The sequence below is a fragment of the Podarcis vaucheri genome, assembly GCF_965113315.1.
Source record: "Podarcis vaucheri genome assembly, chromosome: 5".
In the NCBI taxonomy this organism is placed as follows: Eukaryota; Metazoa; Chordata; class Lepidosauria; order Squamata; family Lacertidae; genus Podarcis; species Podarcis vaucheri.
Window position 1 is genome coordinate 88,399,710 of NC_138763.1, and position 19,316 is coordinate 88,419,025.

Sequence of the window (19,316 nt, forward strand, 5' to 3'; positions counted from 1 at the left end):
TCTCCCCTATCCAGACATATTGACGAAATAGTGGTTGTTAAACAAGCTGTCTTTCAGTAAATCTTGTCCGCCATTACTGATCTTCTACAGTGGTACCTCTGGTTACGTACTTAATTCGTTCCACAGGACTGTTCTTGACCTGAAGCACCACTTTAGCTAATAGGGACTCCCGCTGCTGCCGCGCCGCCACCACACAATTTCTGTTCTCAGCCTGAAGTAAAGTTCTTAACCCGAGGTACTATTTCTGGGTTAGCGGAGACTGTAATCTGAAGTGTATGTAACCTGAAGCATATGTAACCCAAGATACCACTGTAATTGAGAAACTCCATAACCTTTCAATGAACCCCTGAGTTATCCGAAACATATGTAGAAAACCTCAGCTGCGGTCCACAATGTTGTCAGTCTAAGGTAAAGGTAAGGTAAAGGACCCCAGGACAGTTAAGTCAAAGGCGACCATGGGGTGCAGTGCTCCTCTCACTTCAGGCCGAGGGAGCCGCAGACAGCGTTCCGGGTCATGTGACCACCATGACTAAACCACTTCTGGCACAACGGGACACCATGATGAGTGCCACAGCCCACAAAAATGTCATTTACCTTCCCACCGGAGTGGTGCGTATTTATCTACTCACACTGGTATGCTTTCGAACTGCAAGGTTGGCAGGAACTGAGACAGAGCAACAGGAGCTCACCCCATCGAACCACCGACCTTCCGACTGGCAAGCCCAAGGGGGTCAGTGGTTTACACCAGAGTGTCACCTGCTCCACCATGCTGCCAGTCTACATGTACCCACACTTGAAATCCTCAACCAAATGGACTAGGAACTATGGAAAGAAGCCAAGAACTCTGCTGGTAACTAGGTCTCTGAATTCAGCTAGGATAGACATTTCACCTTCCTCTGCAACACAGCTAACAGAATATGCAAATTCTACCCAAGACAAGTTCAGTTTTAATTATAGAACCTTGCTGCTCTAGTCAATTAGAGAATCAATTTTATAAATAAGTTTCAGTTTTGAGGCAATTTAAACTCTGTGAGAAGTCTGAGCAATAAAAAAAAATGCCCTCCATAACTCCCGCAGTGCAATCTAAACACAATTACTCAGAAGTAAGTTATATTGAGTTAAATCAGACTTACTCCATAATAAGTGTACTTAAGAGTAAACTGCTAATCAAAAACAGCAAGTCTGATAGTATTACAGCTGGGGCAAGAGAGATAAAAAAGTTATCCATCCACTGAAGGCAACCATAGCTGTAAAGTCATTTGTAAGTTTATATTACTGCACTACTTTCACATAAACAGCATCATTGTCGCCAATAAATTCCTCAATACATATAGTATGGGTCTTTGCAGTGCAGTCAGAGTACTGATTCAGGTTACAACACACAGTGATGGACTCTATGAAGTCAATAAATTTGTGTTGACCCATCATCATTACACATTGGGGTCACTGGACCACATGAAATGAGATCTACTGAAGCAGTGTGGGGGTTTTTGGAGGGGGCCGGATGAATAGCGCCATTTTTTTCTCCGTTGGCACCACTGCAATTGCTCCCTTTTGTAAGAACCTGACAATAAGCAAGCATGCTTGTTTCAAATTATTATAAGGCAGTAAGAATTCTCACTCTCAACATCAGGGAGACTTTTCATTGGTAAAAGCATCTATAGATTAAATCCAGGTTAAGTCACACATTATAGGTACAGCAGTTGATGGCAGGCACCTAAAGGTGTAGAGTAGGTCATTCTACATAGCTTTTATTTTGCAATTCATAAACTCACACTCGAAAAACATATAAAAATAATTTCCTAAGGCTAATTACCGTATTTTTCGCCCTATAGGACGCACTTTTTCCCCTCCAAAAATGAAGGGGAAATGTGGGTGCGTCCTATGGGGCGAATGCAGGCTTTCGCTGAAGCCTGGAGAGCGAGAGGGGTCGGTGCGCACCGACCCCTCACGCTCTCCAGGCTTCGCACACCTCTCCGCAAGCAGCGGGAGCCCAGCGCTGGGCTCCCGCTGCTTGCGGAGAGTTGCCTGCATGCTGAAGCCTGCGCGCGCTGAGCTCAGCGCGTCCAGGCTTCGCGAACCTCTCCGCAAGCAGCAGGAGTGCTCCCGCTGCTTGCGGAGAGTTGCCTGCATGCTGAAGCCTGTGCGCGCTGAGCTCAGCGCGTCCAGGCTTCGCGGACCTCTCCGCAAGCAGCGGGAGCGCTCCCACAGCTTGCGGACAGCTGCCTGTTTGGGGGCTGGGGTCAGGGGAAGCTCGAGCTTCCCCCACCCCAGCCCCGGGCCTGGGGGGGGAAAATAATTTCCCCCCTTTATTTCTCCCAAAAAAACCTAGGTGCGCCTTATGGGACGGTGCGTCCTATAGGGCGAAAAATACGGTAGTTATAATAATCATAATAATTTATTATTTATACCCTGCCCATCTGGCTGGGTTTCCCCAGCCACTCTGGGCAGCTTCCAACAAAATATTAAAATACAATAGTCTATTAATCATTAAAAGCTTCCCTAAACAGGGCTGCCTTCAGTTACACCAGTCGCTCATGGGACTCATCTTTTCTAACTCTTGAAAATCAAAATTGAAGTGGTTAAAGGTGATAGCAAACATCTGCAGAATTGAGTGGTGGCTTTCATATGTGAATGAACCACTACAAAGACTCCCATCCAAGCAACTCAAAGACAAGGCTTTTCAATGGAGTTAGTTCACTTCAAGGTTCAGTTTAGTACCTCTGGCTGGGAGGTGTGTGAACACACAGCAGGAGAGCAAATAGGAACACACATCAGTCAACCAGAGAGGGAGTTTTGATGTGCACGGACTGCAATTCTCAAAAATCCTTTCCTCCTGAAAGTGGAACATAGGGAGGATATCATGCTTCCATGTGCAACGCTCACAGGACACAGTGAGAGTATTGGGGAAACCTCTACTGTATGTTGGAGACCTCTAACGAGAAGAGTGATCAGCTGGTTAGAAACTGTAGCTGCCTTTATTCTTTACTTACATGAAGGGGCATCAAATGATTTTTAAGGAGGCTGTGGGGCCCCATGCCCCCACCCCTTGACAACACTTGCAATTCTCTGGGTCCTACTGCTGCCACCAAGGCATTAGCATGGATACCTGAGGCAGGGAAACCAACGGGCATTCATTCGTGCATTAGGTTCAGGGGAGCCTATACACCCCATTAATCACACAGTGACCTTTCACATAAGTAGCCTGTGAAATGGAGTCATGGCTGAAGCGTCGGGTGATTCATTTCACATGTGGGTGAGCTAAAACAGAATTCCCATGCCACTTCACATGTTCCAACCAAGGAAAGATTTGCTCTGCAGGAATTCTCTCTCACACACACTGTTATTAGCTTTACAGGGAAAAGCTCCCATCCTGCCAATGGAAGCTTTTTTCCCTAGGACTGACAGGAAGATCTTTTTACAGATAGGTAGCCGTGTTGGTCTGCCATAGTCAAAATAAAAAAATTCCTTCCAGTAGCACCTTAAGACCAACTAAGTTAGTTCTTGGTATGAGCTTTCGTGTATCTGAAGAAGTGTGCATGCACACGAAAGCTCATACCTAACTTAGTTGGTCTTTAAGGTGCTACTGGAAGGAATTTTTTTATTTAGGAAGATCTTTGTCAGAACTGAGGCTGGAGAAGGAAAGGGTTAAACTCTTCCCTCTCCTGTGCCGCAATCCTAACAAAAACCATCCCGGAACCTATTTTACATATATCCTATCACAAGGCACTTCCAGACTGCAACTGTTTTCGGATGGGAATCAGTAAGACATCAGCTACTTCAGGTTGCACAATTAACAATGATCTGATGCTCTTGTGCTACAAGCATGCTTCCCCGCTCAAAGGACTTTTAGCGATAAGGAAAGTGACAAGATAAATCCAGTGAAAAGTGTGGGATAACAACTGTTTGGCATGCCATCTACCTTCCCCATAAATAAATCATGCTCGATAAAGACATTGTCTAACCTCTCCACAAACTTTCTGCAAACAGATCAGGATGAATGCTCAATTTTTTATGTTAACACCAACACCCAATGGTTTAATAACAGTGTTAACACCCCATTTATCTTTACTTTCAACCTACATTTTTTATGATTTTAAAACCGAAGTGTTTAATTGGATAAGCAATTATATATAATAATATATACAGAAACTTCAAGTAACTGACACTGCAAAACACTTAATGGCGTAATGTTTCAATAAAGAAACAATATAGATGAAAATATAAGAAGGAATAAGATGGCAAGTGTAGTAAGAACTTGCGGGGGTATCATAAAAAGAAAGCCTTGAATAGGTTTTTAATCCATGATCTATGTCTTATTGGATAACCTGTGAATTCACAACTTGGCACAGGTTTTTCGGGGGGTTGGGTTGATAAAATACTTGGTAGAAAAATCTCTGAATGAGAGCTGTGGGAAAAAATATATCAAGAACCAAAATTATCTCTTTGTGTACACATAAGAGAAAACCATTATAAATTATTCTACCAATGGTACATGACTCCACGGACCAAATACATGCAGTAGAGAGTGCTTGGCATGGAGCCTAAAAGCCAGATGTGAAGCATTTGGGTGGAGTTGCCAATCAATTAAAATATGGTTTTTTTTGGGGGGGGGGATTGTATCAGTCATGACATCTCATAGTCCTAATAATATCATTAGGGATTTGTCTGTATAAACAGGTAAAGCACTAGCACTTAATAAAGAATTTAATAGCTGTGACTCTTCTGGTTTTGCAAAAATGGAAAAACAGGTCACCGCCAACAGTGAAAGAATGGCTGGTAAACAAACAAACAAAAATGGAGGGCAGGAGTACTGTATAAACTTACAGAATTATCAATATTGAATTATACCAAACAATACAGATCTTTTAAAATAAATAAATAAATAAATAAATGGAATTCTCTAATTGAATTCATGGAGATTATTTATAATATAATCAGCATTTTCTAATTTCTGGATAATGTTTACAATATTGATATTTACAGTCGTGCTTAGAAAAATAGATAGTCACACACACACATATATATGGCATATTTTTGTTACATCCTTGCAATCATCGTAGGTTCTAAATTAAGTTATGAATAATAACGACCATACACCTGCTATGTTTTGATGGGAGCCAATGAGGGAAGAGAGCAGGTCTTGCCATGTAATCTCAGACAAGTCTCCTTAGGGATGCTTCAAGCCCTCTTGCTGAACTTTCAGCTTTCATTTTTCTAAAATTAAAACCCCCAGAGCCCTCCTTCTCCACATCCCAATTCCTAACCTCCTCCTCCAAGCGCCATTTACGGGGCTACCGACTGACAAACTGACTTCACTCATATACCACTTTCCACGCCAAAGTGTGGCCAAAGTGGCTTGCGAATGAAACATCCAGCACCTCACAATCCTACACAAGTGAAAAATGCAAAATAGCAAAATGCAGAGCATGTCAGTCAATGTAAACAACAAACAAACAAAGGCCAAGTTCGACAATATTTGGAGCGCATTTACACAACTACGGCGGGTTAAATAGATAATATGCCATATTTACTCGAACCTAATGCGCCATCGAACCTAATGCATACCTCCATTTTCAGAATCTTGAAACATCCCTCCAAAAAAAGGCATTTATGCCAGCGAACGTGCCACCAAATCAACCATCATTTGGCCCCAAAAGGTGAGCATTAGAGTAAATACGGTAAATACGTTAATTTGTATACGCAGAAGACATTTAAAATATATTTAAGGAACCGCAGAAAGAGGGGGAAGGAAGTGAAGTTTGTAAATTTAAAGATGATTGTAAAATTAGGGAAAAGTATAAATATTTTTTTAAAATAAATAAATAAAGCAAATACGGTATATACAGAATCGGGATCGTCGACCCTAATAATGATATACTGTATACCTTTCTCTTGTGACATCCTTGTTCAATTAAACTCTTCTTTTAAAAAAAGAAGGGGGGGGAGCACAAGGATTGGGTCCAATATTACCACCAAATCAAAAACCCCACACGAGTCAAGGCAAAGTATGGCTAGTGAGTCGAAGAAAAGAGCATTTTAATAATAATGATGATGGTGATAACAATAATAATAATAATATGGTTGATATTCACTTTATTTTCAGCCCAATTAGTTAACTTCAGTCTCTTACAATGAGATATGCCTTTCCCTTTTGACGTCCTTGTTCTATTAAACTCTTATTTATTAAAAAAGGGAGGGGGAAGCCCAAGGTAAGCAATTCCATATTGAGTCCAATATCACCGCAAAAACAAAAACAAAAAACCCACACGAGTCAAGGCAAAAGTATGGCTGGCAAGCCGAAGAAAAACGCACTTTAATTAATTAAAATAAACAACAACAATAATAAGGTGGTTGACATGCACTTCATAGGCAGCCCAATTAGTTAACTTTCAGGCGCCTCCCCTGCTTGTTTCCTCCTCTGGGTCCCCCGCCCGCCTTCTCTCCCTCGGGCGTCCCGGCGGATCCTCCCCTCAGCCCCGCGGGGCGAAGGCCGGCCGCCTCACTCCCGCCACTCACCTCACCGGCGGCGGGCGGCCCTCGCGACCCGCCCCCGCGGCTTGAGAAGCGGCCCACGAGGGAGGAGCCACGGCCGGGAGCTGCCGCAGCTGCGCCCCCTGCTGCCGGCGCCCTCGACAGCGAGCTTCCCTCCGCGCCGCCGCTCTCGCCTTTTCAAGCCGCCGCCATTTTGTCTCGCAATCAACGCGGCGCATCCCTACCTTGCCGTCCCCCGCCTCCTCGAGAGAGCTGGGGTAAGCCCCGCCTCACCAGGGGTAAGCAGCCGCCTTCATTGGCGACGCAGCCCTGTCCATCAGCTCCGCCTTACTTACTCCCCCCCCCTCACGCCTTTCTCCGACGCGCCCGCAGCGATTGGAGAGCGCGCGACGTCAATCACGCCTCTTAAGGGAGCGGGTGGGAACGCACTTCTGTGGCAAGGGCTCCGCGGAGCGCCGCCTTGTCCTCGGTTCTCATTGGAGAATGGTTACGAATGGGAAGGTGGAAGAGGAAACGAGACGGCACAGATAGGCTTCTTATAGGCCGCCGCGGCTGTCCATCAAGCCGCTTCTCCTCCACCGCCCCCCCGCTGAAGTTTAAAGCGGCAGAGGCGCCCTATCGCGGGGAGGGCGAGAAGAACGCTTAAGCGTGCCTGGAACGGACGGGCGCGCGACACACACTAATAAGCGCCCGCTTAAGTCTTTGAGTTTCACGCCACGTGCCGCCGGAGCCTTTTGCCATCCACCCGGTCGGGCGAGACTTAAAAAACAAACATGTCCTCATCGCGATTCGGAAACGCGTCTCCCCTTAAGGTGCCTGGCACCGCCGGCAGCAGCAGCAACCCTTCGCACGACCGCGGCATAGCGGACAATTGATTCCCAGCTACACGACCATATGCAAGTCCACCGCCACCGATATACATGCATGCATGCATGCACACGCAACCCTCCCAGCTATATTGCAATGCACCCGGGACTCCCCCGAACCCGCCCATTTTCTGCAGAAAACAATCGCTGCCTAGAAAGACATACGGTGGGGGGGATGCAACACGCACGCACACACCAGATTGCTTTCGGCAACCGCCCCGCTGCTCTCCCAGCCCAGCCTGCTGCTGCTGCTGCCGCCGCCGCGACTTCTCCACCCCCCCACCCCCTCCGCCCTCGAAATGCAAAGGGCCACTACAATACAATCGCGCGGAGCCGGCAGAAGTGCCTGTAAACACGTGCACGGGCCTCTCCGGCTGGTAGAAAGCTTTGCAAAAGTCCCCGCACGGATCGTCAACAAACCCCTTCCCGCGGAGCTCGGAAAAGCAGAAGGGGGGGGGGGAGGACGAATAGACATTGTTGCAGGACGTTGCAACCTTGCCATGCAGCTCCCGAAAGCGATCCAACACCCATATATATACATATACGCGCTCCTGCAACTCTATAACCTCCTTGCTGCAGGCTCTCTGCCCCCCCCCCGTCCCTCCCCAACCTTTGCAGCTTGCAAATCGACCTTTTTCCTTTTCTCTCTGCTCGGGGATGTTTCTGCAGAAGCGGTTCGGGCGGAATGCTGCCTCTGCTGCTGCCGCTGCTCCTCCAGAAAAGGCGATCGCGGCGGCGGCAGCTCCTCGCTGCCTTTTCCCTCCGAGCCAGGAGCACAACCACCCTCGCGAGCCCTTTCCCCCTCTCCGCCACCCCCTTTCCCCCAAATAAACGGAGAAGCCAGAAGGAAATTGGGAAAGGGGTGGGGTGCGGGGGGCGAGAGAGACAGAGAGTGCGGGAGGAATCCCGATGTAGCGGATTTGGGATTTTTCTCCCCCATAATTTTTATTTATTTATTTTTTTGCAATCAAAGCTTTCCCTCCTTTCTTTTTTGCGCCCCACCAGATCGCACGCATCGACATTACGAGGAAAAATTAATACCTTTTTGTCCCCTCCTCCTCCTCCTCTCGCCTTTGCGAAGCCTCTCTTCTTATTCTCCCCACCCCCACCCCCCAAAAGGGAGGGGAAATCACAGAGACGTGCGGAAACATAGATATATAGAAATATATTTACACCCCCCCCCCAAAAAAAAAAAAGGTTGCAAGCAAACAATCAGGTCGTGGATTGGGATTTGGGGAGTGAGGTTTCAGTACATATTCAAACACAGGGACGCAGAATTAGGATTGTTCATGCCCTCCCCGCTCCCGCAGCTCTGCCTCCCCCCTAAAAAAAAAATTATTAAAAAAATCCTCAAACCTTTCTTGATGCTAAATGGCCGCAGATCGTAAGGACTGGTTCTAAAACACAGGACTTGATAACAGCTAATTGAAAGGTTAATCTACATAGGCTCTGACAGACGAGGTCCCTCCCCGTTTCTGTTTTTTTTTTTTTTTTTTTTTTTTTTAATCTGCTACTGGCAAGTGGGAAATTCAGCTTCTTAGGAGCAGGGGGGGTTGATGGAGGGTTTGCTTCTGAGCCCCACCACCACGCCAGCCGGGTTCACGCGTTAGGTGGCTAGGTGAACCTGGAATTGTTATTTTGATTGAGGCGACGTTTTAAATGCCCCCAGCCTAGTCTTAATGCACAGTTTACTCAGAAGTGAGCCCCTCTGATTTTATGGAGGCTTGCAGCATAGCCTACTCAGAAGTAAATCCCCAGTGTGTTCAGCTTCCTCCTAGGTAAACATTCGTAGGATCGCATCCTTTCTTCCAAGGGTGCATAGAACTGCGACTGCTCGATTAAATAAAAGGCAGCGAGTACATAATGAGGGAGAATCAAGACCCTGTTTCAAGTTTCCCGTTATTAATCTTATTGAACAAATTAGGACTTAATATGAACCAGTCAGCAGAGCAGGTGAAGTGAGATGACATTGATCTGAATGCCGTTTACAGTGGTACCTCGGTTTAAGAACAGTCCTGTTTACAAACAATTCGGTTTACGAACTCCGCAAAACCGGAAGTAGCGTCTCGGTTTGCAAACTTTACCTTGGTCTAAGAACGGAATCTGAACAGTGGAAGGGCACTGGCGGCGGGACGCCACATTAAAGAAAGTGTGCCTCGGTTTAAGAACGGTTTTGGTTTAAGAACGGACTTCCAGAACGGATTAAGTTCGTAAACCGAGGTACCACTGTACTGAGTCAAGCCCTATTGGGCTCTTCAACTTGGAACTATGCACTCCAGCACTCACCAATCTGTGTTTTGGACTACAACTCCCATCATGCTGTGCTGGCTGAAGTTGATGGGAGTTGTAGTCCAAAAACACAGGGTATCAGCAAAGGCTGATATCCTCCTGCTGGCAGTGGTTCTCTTGGGGCCTCAAGCAGCAGCTGTTTAGATCCCTTTTAACGTGAAATACTAGGGGTTGTACCTGGAGCCCTTAGATGCAAATGAGGTCCTCTATAAAAATGTGGATATTTTTGTTTCTCTTCGTAGAGCAATCCTTTATCCATGTATAGACACATTTTCCAGACATTCACCCTACACAGGGGTTTGACGCGTCTGTTCCCACCAGGGGAAGATTTTGCCCTCGAGTTTGCGGAGCCAGGCTCATTTTCACAGTGAGAAGAATCTGACGGAACAGATTTGCTGCTTAACGAGTGTATTTTGAGACACTGCAATTTTCCTGGGGTGAGGATGGAGACAGTGTCACTCAGGCAATAAGTGGACTCCAGCAAGCCCTTCTGCAGTTGGCCACCACACAGCTGAAACCTCATGTAGCATTTGCTACACCTTTAAAGCACATTTGAAGCATATTTTGCCCCCTCAAAGAATTCTGGGCCCTGTACTTTACCCCTCACAGAATTTGAAAGCAGAATAGATATGTTGGTTCAGGGGGGGGGGGGGATAGGTTTAAAATTAGAATTCCTGGATGCCAAGATCCAGATTTGGGGCAAGTACTCTTTGGTGAAAGAACCCCAGTATAGCTTTAAAATCACAAAATATACAGCAAGGCAAAGTGTGAAAATATGGGCTGTTAGACCATTAAAATACCCTCTTGAGAGTTCCAAAACTTCCATCTTCCCCCAGCAAAGGAAAAGACCACATGTTTAGTAAGTTAAAAATTGGTTTACTTACATTTCCCCCCCAAAGGTCAGGTTCATGTGGTTTTCCATACGCCAGTCAGAAAAGACACACAGGCAGTAAAACTTGGCTTAGTTCCAAAGTGGTGACAATTCCTAAATTATTGGTCTAGGTACACAATAATGGCTTGTGAAAGCCATGCGTTCCGAGCTGCAGCAACTATCTCAGACCTCACGCACTGAGCTTCTCAGGTAGACTAGAAAGGAACAAAGTTTTGATTATGTAGTCCCTCCCAAGGTGAGCTAAGCCTGGCAAGGACCGCTTTCTCTATGGTCTTAAAACCTTCATGCATTCATTAGACTTAAGCATGCAGGTTATATGAGGCTTTTCAACCCACAGGATTCTGTGATAGAAAGGATATATAATTAGGGGGCAGGGAAGGAGTGGCCTCAGCATCCTGGAGGGAACAGAATAAAGGTGACACATGTAGGGGTTAGATGAGGACAAGAGGGTAGTCAATTCATCAAGTGAAACAGGGTGGGTGAAAGAGTCCCGCTAAGGGAAGCTCAGGAGGAGAGAAAGCTAGAAGTGGGAAGGGGAGAATGTGAGAGAGGAAGAGAGACCAGAGTAGGCAGGTGCAATGGAGGAAACACAGTATTGAGCAGAGCTCTGAGATCGACAGATGAAGGGTGATATACAATTATTACAGTGGCACCTTGGTTCTCAAATTTAATCCGTTCTGGAAGTCCGTTCCAAAACCAAGGCACGCTTTCCCATAGAAAGTAATGCAAAATGGATTAATCCGTTCCAGGCTTTTAAAAACAACCCCTAAAACTGCAATTTAATGTGGATTTTGCTATCTAACGAGACCACTGATCCATAAAACGAAAGCAATAAACAATGTACTGCAGTCACACAACCTATCTATCAGTAGCTGAACTGGGTTCCACAAAGTCACACCAAAAAGAGCCACAAAAATGCAAAATAAATAGCAAAAGCAGGCAGACCTCAGCGTAACACTCAAAACGGAAGAGTGGAACTCAAATTGGAAGCGTAACACTCAAAACGGAGCATGTTTGACTTCTGAAAAAAAGCCTGCAAACCGGAACACTTACTTCTGAGTTTGCAGTGTTTGGGTTCCAAGTTGCTTGAGTACCAAGGCGTTTGAGAACCAAGATACCACTGTATTATTATTATTATTATTATTATTATTATTATTATTATTATTATTTTGTTGCCCAAAACGAGACAAAGTGGTGGCGGCGGCACCACAGCCACCAATTCTATGTACAGAATTCAACCCAATTGGCAGCTGAATCTTAGTTTAACACAGATGAGGGGATGGCTTTCTCTGCTGCATTTGAGGAAAGCAGGCTACCTAAACAAATTAGGAAATAATAATAATAATAATAATAATAATAATAATAATAATAATAATAATTTATTTATACCCCGCCCATCTGGCTGAGTTTTCCCAACCACTCTGGGTGGCTCCCAATCAAGTGTTAAAAACAAAAGCTGGAAGGCATGTTCAGCTCTGTCCTCTAATATTTCACCACCGCTCAGCAGCTGCTGCCTAAGGCAGCCACCCCGCTCTGTCTAATGGTAGGGCCGCTCCTGAAAAGTGGAGAAGAATCCTTGGAGATTCCTAGAACTCGTGTCAATCAGACAGGTGTCATTGTTTGGCCACATAGATTGGGTGCAAGAAAGGGAGGGTGGGTGAAATTAGATGACTTGTTTATTTCTTTCCGATGTGATGAGCGACAGGAGAACATGCACAGAGATATCGAATGGAAGGAAGGAGCTGGGGCTAGTGGGGTGAGAGGGGCAAACAGCTGGTTAGGAGAGTGGGGCGGACATATCAAAGAGCTGAGGATAGGAATAAGTCACAGAGAATTCAATGCAGAGTCTAAAGAGCAGGCGGGCTCAAATTAAATGCTTCCCCGAAAGCCACTGGGTCGAGTGACTGCAGGTTCTGGGAGGAAAACGAGCATGGAGAGAGATGTGATCAGGAAGAGAGAATCGCAAAGCAGAGAGAAGAGGGACAGAGCAGTTCTTGGCGAAGACGAGATCGAAAGATTGCCCAAGCAGAGTGTGGGGAGTAACTCCAAACCAGAAATTGAAGGAGACTATTGGGGATAGAAGGGACGCGGGTGGCGCTGTGGGTTAAACCACAGAGCCTAGGACTTGCCGATCAGAAGGTCGGCAGTTCGAATCCCCGTGACGGGGTGAGCTCCCGTTGCTCTTTCCCTGCTCCTGCCCACCTAGCAGTTCAAAAGCACGTCAAACTGCAAGTAGATAAATAGGTACCACTCCGGTGGGAAGGTAAACAGTGTTTCCGTGCGCTGCTCTGGTTCGCCAGAAGCGGCTTAGTCATGCTGACCACATGACCTGGAAGCTGTACGCCGGCTCCCTTGGCCAATAAAGCGAGATGAGCGCTGCAACCCCAGAGTCGGCCACGGCTGGACCTAATGGTCAGGGGTCCCTTTACCTTTACTTATTGGGGATAGAAGATAGGAGACAGAGGAACTGAGATCACCAACTAGCAAAATTGGCGGGGTATGTGTATGCCGTTGTCAGAGGAAGAAGACGAGGCAGGCACCACCATCTGAAATGCAAGCGTGTGGAGGGGGGGGCGGGAGCCAGCCAGGGATGCAGAGGCCAGGGAAAGCGTCCCCAAAATGGACTTTAAAAAGCGGGTTGGGAAGACAGCCAATAGCACCCCCGAGACCAACATAGTTCTGCCCTGAACAATTATACATTGAATGAACCTACCAAAGGCACAGATCCCTTTGGATTTCATATATTAAATGGGGGTGTCCTGTACTGGTTAAAATGGCTGCAGTTATTATGAGGTATAACACACAACTAATATTATAATACTTAGGTGGCAAAGCATTTTTATTCCACTTCATTGTTACATGAGTAATTGAAGCACCTTCCCCGCCCCCCCCGCCCCCCATTTTTTGAGCAGCGATCTGTAAAAATCCTCTTGACTTGAATCATAATTAGGTCACAAATTGCAAGCATTATTCTTGAGCACTCAGGGTTTCCTATACTGCTTTTTGCATAAAACTCATCGGTCTCCTGCACACACGCCTCCTTCGAGTGAACGGGATGCCAAAGAGCACAGGTTACCATGAAGATACAGCAGCGGACAAAAGCAAGCCTAATAAAAATAGAAGGTAAAATGAGATAATCCCATGCAGCCAACGTTATGCCCAAATGTGAGCTTTTTGCTTTTTTATTAATTTTGTTTCTTCCGTTTATATCCTCACTTTTTCACCAAATGGTGCTGAAAACAGCAATAGCATGTGAAGCAATTCAAGAGATGGTTATTTCCAATGGAGAAGGGGCAGGGGAAAGTATTAAGTACCATAGTTTTTGCTCTATAAGACTCACTTTTTCCCTCCTAAAAAGTCAGGGGAAATGTGTGTGCGTCTTATGGAGCGAATGCAGACTGCACAGCTATCCCAGAAGCCAGAACAGCAAGAGGGACCACTGCTTTCACTGCGCAGCGATCCCTCTTGCTGTTCTGGCTTCTGGGATTCAGAATATTTTTTTTTCTTGTTTTCCTCCTCCAGAAACTGCTTCTCTGCTGCTTCTCTGTTGCAAATCACTTCCTCTGGAAGCTGGCCCTCCAGCAAAGAAGCAGCCATTGGGGTTGACATAAATGCATTTGCATCTAACACCGGTGGTGGCTGGTACCCACTGAATTTGGCTGGGGACAAACGGAGGTGGGTGGGGCAGAGTCCCATTTGCCCCCGAACACAAAGTTTGGTGCAAAGCATCCAGAAACAATAAACCACACTTGCACATGTCTATTCAGCTCCACTGACTTCAGCCAGACTTACTCTCGGGTAAGTAGGTACAGTAGTACCTCAGGTTAAGTACTTAATTCATTCCGGAGGTCCGTACTTAACCTGAAACTGTTCTTAACCTGAAGCACCACTTTAGCTAATGGGGCCTCCTGCTGCCGCCGTGCCACCGGAGCACAATTTCTGTTCTCATTCTGAAGCAAAGTTCTTAACCTGAAGCACTATTTCTGGGTTAGCGGAGTGTGTAACCTGAAGCGTATGTAACCTGAAGCGTATGTAACTTGAGGTACCACTGTACAGCTCAATCATACGGCAGAACAATCTTAAATGGGTCTGGGGTCAGTGGTGTAGCATGGGTTGCCAACTCCCGGGGCCACGCAGTGGATCCATGATTCAGTGGCGTAGCATGGGCTGCCAGAGCCCAGGGCCTAACAGCACGGGGAACCACAAAGAAAAGAAAATAAGTTGTTCTGTTGTCGTTTGTGTGGAGAAGCCGTTTTCAACAGAGCCGAGCAATGCAAGCGCGCAGCACTGGGTGTTGAAATTTTGGACCTCTAATAATTTTGCACTTGGGGCAACCACCCCTGCGCCCCACACACTACATTGTCTCTGCTCATGTAGCACTCTAGTTCAGGCTCCTGTGCTGGTTACAACCAGCGGGAACATTGGTGGCTGTAGTTGCTCAGCCAGCCGCGGTTTTTGGGAGGCATAGCAGTGGGACATCTTTGCCAAATCCTACCTTCTCAAGCATTGCTTACCATGGGGTTAGGATTGTGCTGTTAAAAAGCCCATAAATGGGGTTGCTGAATTCTTTCCTTGCTTGCTAACCTTCTGCCGCAGCTCCCCCCGCCCCCCCCTCCACACTCAAAGCAGTCTTCATACAGTGTAAAATTGTGTGGGCTACTTACATAAATATATTGGGAATCAAATACATCCTAAATGCAGATTCTTCCTCCACCCCCCCCCACGTGTTTCATCTCTGCAAAAGCAATAAAAACCATGAGCATGCAGGGTATTGTATCAAAATCTTGGAGGATTGCAGCAACACTCATTCACATTATTTGCTGGAGTAGCATTATAATTTATTGAAAATCAGTACATTGCAGCTTGACATGAGTCACAACACAGCTTGGGAGAGTCAGTAATTGCTATTTTCTGTCCCAGAGAGAATAAACACATTTCTCCCAACATAATAATTCAATGCCTCTGACCTTTTCTCTCTCTATACGTTACAGAGAATGTTTTGATATTTGACTATCCGAGATGAATTCTGCAAATGGACAAAAAGCTCAGCGATTCCCCCCAGTGAAGGTGCATTGGGGTAGCCAACGTTCAGATGCTGTTGCCCTAAAGCTGCCGTGTGGCCAGGGGTGATGGGCGTCTGAGTCCAACAATATCCAGAGAGCATGAGGTCATCCACCCTTGATAGTTACCTCAATATGGTTGTCAGTATTCCCTGATGTACACCTGGGAGCAGGGGACAGATATATATTTATTTTGGGTCATTTGCAAAGTTTGTCAGGGTTCCATCCTCTCCCCCATGCTTTTCAACATCTACATGAAGCCGCTGGGAGAGATCATCGGGGGTTTGGGCTGGGTGTTCATCAGTATGCGGATGATACCCAGCTCTACCTCTCTTTCAAATCAGAACCAGTGAAGGTGGTGGACGTCCTGTGTGAGTGTCTGGAGGCGGTTGGAGGATGGATGGCAGCTAACAGACTGAGGTTGAATCCTGACAAGACAGAAGTTCTGTTTTGGGGGGACGGGGCGAGCAGGTGTGGGGGACTCCCTGGTCCTGAATGGGGTAACTGTGCCCCTGAAAGATCAGGTGTAGCCTGAGAGACATTTTGGACTCACAGCTGTCCATGGAGGGTGCAGGTCAATTCTGTGTCCAGGGCAGCTGTCTACCAGCTCCATCTGGTATGCAGGCTGAGACCCCACCTGCCCGCGGACTGTCTCGTCAGAGTGGTGCACACTCTGGTTATCTCCCGCTTGGACTACTGCAATGAGCTCTACATGGGGCTACCTTTGAAGGTGACCTGGAAACTGCAACTAATCCAGAATGTGGCAGCTAGACTGGTGACTGAGAGCGGCTGCCAAGAGAACATAACACTAGTCGTGAAAGACCTACATTGGCTCCCATTACGTTTCCAAGCACAATTCAAAGTGTTGGTGTTGACCTTTACAGCCCTAAACAGCCTCGGTCCAGTATAGCTGAAGGAGTGTCTCCACCCCCATCATTCAGCCCAGACACTGAGGTTCAGCTCCGAGGGCCTTCTGGCGGTTCCCTCACTGCGAGAAGTGAGGTTGCAGGAAACCAAGCACAGGGCCTTCTTGGTAGTGGCACCTGTTCTGTGGAACGCCCTCCCGTCTGATGTCAAGGAAATAGAAGACATCTGAAGGCAGCCCTGTTTAGGGAAGTTTTTAATGTTTAAAGTTTTATTCTGTTTAATATTCTTGTGGCAGCCGCCCAGAGTGGCTGGGAAAACCCAGCCAGATGGGCGGGGTATAAATAATGAATTATGATGGTGATGATGATGATGATGTCTGGAACGGTCAACGTTCACCACTTTCACTCTCTCATTTTATGCATCAGCACAGCTATCTTTGAAGGTAGACCTGAGAATTTTAAAAAGGATGATGCCCTAGAGAAGGCATCAGGGCATAGATTCAAACCTCTGTTCAGCCAAAGTACACTTTGGATCGGCTCCAGATTTAGTCATGCTTATAGAGTACAAGAGACCTGCTCTAAGCATGACTAAGTCTGGATGCAACCCGTTGAGTTAGCTTGGGGAAGTTAAGAAAAATATTAATCTCCATTCTCATGACAGGGCCAATCAATTTCTAGTTTCATCAGACTAGTACAAGTTGCACACATTGTCTTTGTATACTTGGAATGTGAGGAGGAGCACTTTGTCCTAAACCCATGAGTGGAAAGCAAGAAAGAAAGAAAGAAAGAGAGAGAGAGAGAGAGAGCGTTAAAATAGGTACAAAATGAAATTAAACAGGCAAGAAAGCCAATGCATTTTGAGCTACAGTACGCGCTTCTACTGAAGGAAAGCTCATTTTAAAAACAATAATAATTACAATATTTATGCAAACATAGGGCACCATTCTGCATGTGGCTTATTGTCTCTTATTGAACCCGGAAAGCTCAGCTGGTTAGTGTGGTGCTGAAAATGCCAAGGTTGCAGGTTTGATCCCCGTATGAGACAGCTGCATATTTCTGCATAGCAGGGGGTTGAACTAGATGGCCCTCGTGGTCTCTTCCAACTCTACAATTCTATGAAACTGATGAGCTTCAAAGTGTTTAACTCTGGCCAGTTGGCTCCCGTATTCTTGGTGGAGCTTCACGCATGACCCAGAAGATGCACATCCTCTTTTGGAGATGTGCAGCAAGATATCTCACCTGCTGCTCCCATGGGAAGATCACATTAAAGAAAAGACTCTAACCTAATTAAGATAGGAAAAGGGGGGCATCTGTAAACCCTCAAGCTTCTGTCACCTTCTAACAGAACTAAGTAAAACTAACAACATTAAACATGGTGTGTTTTTTGCAGCCAAAGTGGTGGATTTGCATAACCATAAGGACACTTAATATGACCCTGAATACACAGGGGGGTCTAGATGTTTGAGGCTGGAATTTTCCTTGCTCCCAAGAGGGTCTTCCAGCAGTACCTTTCAAGATCAAAAGCATACATTTATTACGCCTATAGAAAGAAGTTGTATGGTCCAATTCGCCCTACCCTGTGAATTGTCTTGTTTCCCCTGCATTGTGTCTCTTCTTAAGAAACTCTCCTCCAACCACTAAAGGCAAGTACAATTAGGTGAAAACAGTTTTCCACTTCCCAAAGAAGCAGACGTTGTGCTCACAGAGGACAAGGCACCCGTCAAATGCCAATTTCAGCTCTAGGACTTGAGAACTAACTGGATTTGGAAGAGTGGCCCAAAACATTGATTAGGAAAGGAAGCAAACATGTTGCAGGGGCTGCATGAAGCATGTAAGGGAACGTCGTCACATAGCAGCAGCAGAAAACTGAACAAGAAATCTCCAAACGCAGCAGAAAAATACTGAGCTCATCTCACCCTACTTGGCTACAAGCAGTGGCGTAGCATGGGGGTGCAGGGGGGGCTGGCTGCACCGGGCGCAACATCTGGGGGGGCGCACTCGCACTCGCAGCTCTCTGCCCCTACTAAAATCCACGGGTTAGGGGGCGCAAATTACTTGCCTTGCCCCAGGTGCTGACAACCCACGCTACGCCACTGGCTACAAGGATGCCTGCAGAAGCGTCACTGTTCAATCAATGTCTTCAAAACATGCTGTGGTTCGGTCTTCAGTGATGTGCTGGTGGGCTTCTTCACAAACGCCAAGCTCCAAGAAATGGCATACATGTTTGCTGAGTTCTTTCTGGCTCCTGCATAGCCAGAGGCACATTTACCCATGCCAGATGTCAGGGAACTGCCATCGGAGGAACAGGTGGTGGAAGGGCTCACGGAGGCTGGGAGAGACTCAGCAGCTGAAGCAGGAACCAGCAGGGGGAGAGGTGGGTCTCTGGTGGAAGGGCTCACGGAGGCTGGGAGAGACTCAGCAGCTGAAGCAGGAACCAGCAGGGGGAAAGGTGGATCTCTGAGGGAAAGCGAGCAAGAGGGAGGGCTCAGGGACACGTCCAGCGAGAACAGTGGGGAGGTTTCTGGACCTCGCATAGGGAGACCCACTCCTCGCCGGAAACTGTCACGCCGCGAGTCCAGAAGACGTGTTTCCGTTAAGGAGCTTTTATGCTGGAAGCGATTCCGAAAGCAACCACTGTCGGAATCTGCAAGTGACTAGAGCAGCCATGTCTGAGGGGCTCTGTCACAGACAGAGGTTTGTGAACTTGCACAGACTCTGAGGGACTACGATTTTACGCACAAGCAGCTCATCATCCCATCACACCAGGACATCACTCTGGTCCTTCTTTGCTTCACATCGCTGGCTAGCAGGGCTGGTGAATCGCACACTGTTTGTGGCAGCAGCCCCT

General features: G+C 46.7%; 1 protein-coding gene and 1 long non-coding RNA gene across 8 annotated transcripts in view; both read right to left on the reverse strand.

The window, feature by feature from the left end:
• KAT6B (lysine acetyltransferase 6B) overlaps nt 1–8,849 on the reverse strand; it is an 89,440-nt gene extending 80,591 nt beyond the window's left edge. For 3 of the 7 annotated variants that reach the window (XM_082223541.1, XM_082223539.1, XM_082223534.1), the window contains exon 1: nt 8,718–8,849. The gene's annotated coding sequence lies outside the window, so the exon portion shown is untranslated. Of the gene's footprint in view, nt 1–2,721; nt 2,740–6,519; nt 6,661–7,992; nt 8,141–8,402; nt 8,437–8,717 lie in introns of those variants that run through there. The other 4 variants (XM_082223537.1, XM_082223536.1, XM_082223535.1 and 1 more) reach the window with 4 other exon arrangements.
• Nucleotides 8,850–17,123: 8,274 nt separating this feature from the next.
• On the reverse strand, nt 17,124–18,740 carry LOC309533774. The gene is made up of 2 exons (XR_014220463.1): nt 18,558–18,740; nt 17,124–18,385 (listed from the first exon to the last, which is right to left on the reverse strand). It is a non-coding gene; the product is annotated as an uncharacterized lncRNA (long non-coding RNA).
• Nucleotides 18,741–19,316: the final 576 nt, after the last annotated feature.